We start from the raw sequence: 5,607 nt of genomic DNA, 5'->3' as shown, positions 1-5,607 counted from the left end.
ATGGGTGCGCGCGGTTCGGAACTCGCAGCCAGATACGAGCCCGGCATTCCGTTATCACAGATGTTGCATGAGGTTGAGTCTGTGTGCGGCTCCAGCGCCGCAGACTCTGTGGCCTCGGATGGCGCAATCTGCTTCGGCCTTAAGGTCGTTGCGGTAACAGGAACCATCTCCTGGATGTGATCTGGTGACAGATTTAAGTCATGTTCATCGGGGTGAGCGATCGCCGCGGTCTCAAATCCGATGAAAATCAAATCTCCACGGATGTGCGCGACGTAATTCAAGCTTCCGAATCTGACATGATGGCCAGGCGCATAGCTATCGATCTGCTCCAGATGGCCAAGGGAGTTGGCCCGCAGTACGAAGCCGCCGAATACGAAGATCTGTCTGGGGAGGAAGGTTCCTCCTTGGACAGCGTCGTTGTTGACGATTGAAGGGGCCATCGAACCTTTCGTCGACAGCACAGTGAAACTCTCAATGAAAGCACCAATGTCGGTGTCAAAACCGGCAGATCTCGGGTAGGGGGTCCCGAACTGTGCGTCTAGGATCGATGGTAACAGGAGACGGGGGACACGATGTTTACCCAGGTTCGGGCGCTCTCTATGGAGGTAATACCCTACTTCCTGCTTGATTGATCTTGATGAATATGAGTATTACAAGAGTTGATCTACCACGAGATCGTAATGGCTAAACCCTAGAAGTCTAGCCTATGTGAATATGGTAATGAGTATATGCGGTGTCCTTTCCGGACTATCCCCCTCGGTTTATATAGACACCGAGGGGATCTAGGGTTTACATGGAGTCGGTTACATAAGAAGGAATCTTCATAGTTGGTCGCGAAGCTTGCCCTCCACGCCAAGTAGAGTCCAATCCGGACACGGTGCAGTCTTCGGCCTTCGTGTCTTCACAGCCCATCAGTCCGGCACATGGATAAGAGGCCGGACGCCCGAGGACCCCTTAGTCCAGGACTCCCTCACTCCCAAACAGGGGTCAAAAAGTCAGATATGTAGTTGACAAGGATGCAACTAGGAGATTCAGAGAGGCTTTCAACATAACTGGACATTGTCATCCCAGATCACTAAATGGTGCAAGATGATTAACAATATGGCGGGAAGAACGGATGACACATTCTTTATGGCCTGGCTTGCGGTTGCATTCAGCACTTTTCTAGCACCAACCACGGGCCTGAAGCTGAGCCCAAAGTGCTACGGACTTGTGCTAGATCATGGAATGCTCAAGAACACAAACATCTGCCTCTTTGTAGCACAACACATAAATGAAGCTTTTCGGAACATGGACCAAGAGAAGCAAACAGCTGTTGCTTGTATCACTTGATGGTGAGTGAAAACTAGCACTTCCATGTGTTTTTCTTCTTTGTGCAGTTATAGTTTCTGAAATACTCCTCATAATAACTGAAGTTGGGTTTGCTTTTTTGGTTCTGTCGTGGAATTGTCACGGCAGATGTCCTCGAGCTAGGACTTAGTCGTGGAGCCATCGCTACTAGGAAGCTTGAAGGGGTTAAGCGGGACAAGGAACATGAGGGTTTATACTGGTTCGGCCCCTTACAGTGAAGGTAAAAGCCTACGTCCAGTTTGCGGTGGTATTGATTAGGGTTTCGATGACCAGGGAGCTTAACTGCTATGCCTGGCTCTCGATGAGATTGTTCTTATCCCTAAACCGCTGCCGGGTCGTCCCTTTATATAGGGAGGCTGACGCCCAGCAGCTCTCAGAGTCCCGGCCGGCTCATAAGAGTGTCCGGCTCGGACTCTTAACTATTCTTGCCTTACACTACAAGTTCTACCATAATAATGATTGTAACTACGGGCCTTAAGCCATATCCGGGTCTTAAGCCCATCTTCGGCCCACCGTCTTTAAGCTTGGCGTCGGGCTTCTGGCAATGACCATTAGAGTAACCCGGCCCCTCCTGGCGGGTGACTCTAAGGTCTATATCCTCAACATTAGGCCCCAGATTGATTTGAGCCGGCTCATGTCAATCTTCAATCCTTTCGACAGAAAATCGCCGGCTTACAATTGCGTGAAGGCCATAACCCGGCGTGACGTCATCCTCTGGACTCCGGATAACCCGCCGTGACGTCATCTTCCATTAAGCCCGTTTTTTACTCCGCCAGATCCGCAACGGATCTTTACCTTTACTGTCATCCCGAAAATCGAGGCGTTTCGTGGGGAGATAACCACGCCGTGGTCTCCTTGATTCTCGCGCCCACTTATGAGCTCGCCCTTATAAATAGGCTGGCCCGACGGGCCTTCAGCCACGCTTCTTCCTCCTCGCACCACTGTTCCTCTGCTCGAGCTCGAACTCCGCCGCCGCCGCCGCGCCCCCGGTCTTCATCAACCTTGGCCGCTGCATCACCCTGACTTGGTCCAGACAAACGGCGGCCATCTCCGCATCTCTCCTGCACCAGTAAGTCCTCGATACTCCATTGGGCTGATCCACATTAGGGTTCCGTAGTTCATCCTCTGTTCTTCGTAGTTCGTTGCGGCCCTTGGTAGATTTGGTTTTTACTGCCCTTTTTTGATCTTAGCTCTGTATAGAATCACTGCGGTAGATGTTTAAGACCCATTTCACATGCAAATAGCCCTCTTTTCACTGCATAAGAGCCTTGTTCGAGCTCAAGAACTTCCTCGCGTCTGTTTCTAGGTCTAGAAACTTTTCTTTTGCCCGACCGTTTTGATCCAAAATAGTTACTGCAATGTGTGAAACCTGTTTTACCACACTTAGTAAAAAACTGCAATTATTGAATCACGGCGGTTTATGTTTCCGGTTTAAAGAAACCACGCGCCGTAGAACCTTCCGGCTTAAAGAAAACCATGCGCCATAAAATTTTCCGGCTTAAAGAAAACCATGCGCCATAAAATTTTCCGGCTCAGCTGTGATAAGGCCGTAGACAATCAAATTACTCTCAATACCTCGGCGGCTTAAATAACCCGATGCACTTAGGTGTATACCATTAGTCCCCTTCATAAGCCGCCACTTTGACATTGAACTGTAGATTTCCTCCGGCTTATAATTAATCCGGACGTTTTCCTTTTATCATAGACTGCCGACTTTCACCATGCCTCCCAAAGCTCCTAAAGCCTCCATCACTTGCAACTGGATGAGGTCCAACGTCACCAATGAGACCCTAGCAGATTTTGTCAAGTCTGGATATCTGCCCAAGAAGGACGTCATGTCCTACCGTGCCCCTGACCCGTCAGAAGAGAGACCACAGCCAAAGGACGGGGAGGTAGTGATTTTTGCGGATCATATGAGCCGGGGCTTCGCACCGCCCGGCTCAAAGTTTTTCAGAGACGTTCTGAATTTCTTCGATCTGCGGCCTCAGGACATAGGACCCAACTCAGTGTCCAATATCTGCAACTTCCAAGTGTTCTGCGAGGTTTACCTTGGAGAAGAACCTAGTCTGCTGCTCTTCAGAGAGCTTTTTTACTTGAACCGTCAGAATGAGTGCGCCAATGGGCCAAGTCTGGAGTTAGGTGGCATCTCCATCCAGCGGCGAAGGGACTGCCTTTTCCCATACGCAGAGCCGCCAAGCCACCCCAAAGATTGGAATCTGACGTGGTTCTACTGCCAAGACACGTCGCCGGCTGATGAAAGTCCGTTGCCCGGCTTTCGCCCCTCTCGTCTGGAGTCAACACACCCACTGTCTGACAAACTGACGCAAGCGGAGCGCCAGCCTCTGCTCCCCACCATAAACAAGATCAAGGCTCTTTTGGGCAATGGTCTCAACGGAATCGATCTGGTCCGGGTCTGGATCTCCTGGCGGGTGATCCCATTAAGCCGCCGCCCCGGCTTAATGTGCGAGTACACGGGACGAAAGGATGACCCCCAGAGACACAGCCGCAACGATCTTCCGGAAGATGTTGCAGAGGAGATGACCAAGGCTCTCTTGAACGAGAGCCTGGCAGACTGCGGGAGGACCGGGTTAGCCCCCTTCTGCAAGACCAACCCAGCCCCAGCGGTAAGCCACTGATTTAAACATTTTATCTTTGTCCACAGATAACCTTCATCTGAATCTTTAAGAAATCATCATTGTATTTTTCAGGCTGACGACAAGTTCTGGCGGGTCAAGTATGACCATGACGCGGCCAAGAAGGCCAGAAAGGCGAAGAAAGCCGCCAAGAAAGCCGCTCCCCGTAAGAAGGGAAGTAGGCCCACTGCTTCGGAGCTGTTGCAGCTAAGTGACAGCTCCGAGTCTGAGGTAATTCCTAAACCTGTAAGCTCTTGTTATACTTGTTGTTTATTTCTGTCCGCCTTATCAATGCTGTTTATCAACAGGAGGACACCGGAGCCAGTAACCCGGTGGTTGAAGAGGTAACAATACTTTCCTCCGACTCGGAGCCCTTGCCAAGGCTGAAAACCCGAAGAGTAACCCGGAAAGTAAGCTTTTCCCATCCTTTAGCTTACCAAGATCCTCAATTTATTTTGAAGCGACAGGTTCATGAGAGCCGGCGGCATACCCGGACCAACAAGGACACTGACCTCTCCTCCGGGTTACCTGATGCATCAAGGAAACGCCGGACCGAGGTGATCGCAAAATTGTACCCTTTTCATCCTTTTGCGGGTGTTATACGCCAACCGCTTAATTCTTCTGACTCAAATTATCAGGAGACTTCCCCTTCTTCCGGCGATTCTATGCAGTCGAATCTGCCGGCTTTCAAGACCGTGCCCGGGTAATGATAATCATCTCATGTTGTTCTGATCTTTACTCATACTTTTTGTACTAACCTTTGTTGTTCTTTCAGTGCCCAGGCAAAGCTCACCAAGAGGGCGAAGAAAACCAAGTCGGCCGGAGAGCCGGATTTGCCTGAACCGGAGGTGGCGGTTCAAGAACCGCCAGCTGCCTCCGCCCCCGAAGCCACCGCTCCAATCGACAAGGCACCTGTAGAAGCTTCTGCTGACCCGGAGGCCTCCGGCTCGGCTCAGCCAGCAAATGACCCGGACGTGGAAATCACCCGGACGGAATTTGTTGAGCCGGGGAGGCCTACGGCACTGGCCAAGTGCTCTGCCAAGGGGGAATTACTGCAGCCCCGCCGGGTCAGTCTGGATCTAACTGACTATGCCAACCTGAGCATCGGAGAGCTCGTCTCCGGCTACGTCAGCCAAGTGCACAAGAGCCGGGACGCAGAGGTTGCCATGGTGACCCAGATCCAGCAGAAATCTGAGGTATTATCCTTCTGTCCTCTTACTTACTGCATAGTTACCTTTACCATGCTAGCCCCCAAGTCGACGACTTATGATTGAATATGTTGTAGACTTAGATTCCGACTTGCTTCCATGAACCGGTAATTTGTAGATAGGAACAGTCGATACACATTAGCCCCCAAGTGCCAAGTGTCTTTGCTTGGAAAACACTTGGGACTTATCTTCCGGCTTACTCGCATGAACCGGAAATTGGTAAATAGAAAAGTTGAACATGCATTAGCCCCCAAGTGCCAAGTGTCTTTGCTTGGAAAACACTTGGGACTTTAAATTTGTATAGTAACTGTTCATGCCATAACCCGGACATTTATACAGGCTGCTGGCAAGAAGCTTGAGGCTGACCTCGCTGATCTCAAGAACCGGCTGAAGATGCAAGAGATGGAGACCCGGAA

Source organism: Triticum aestivum, chromosome 1D, assembly GCF_018294505.1.
Source record: "Triticum aestivum cultivar Chinese Spring chromosome 1D, IWGSC CS RefSeq v2.1, whole genome shotgun sequence".
Classification (NCBI taxonomy): Eukaryota; Viridiplantae; Streptophyta; class Magnoliopsida; order Poales; family Poaceae; genus Triticum; species Triticum aestivum.
This window is presented reverse-complemented; position numbering follows the sequence as displayed.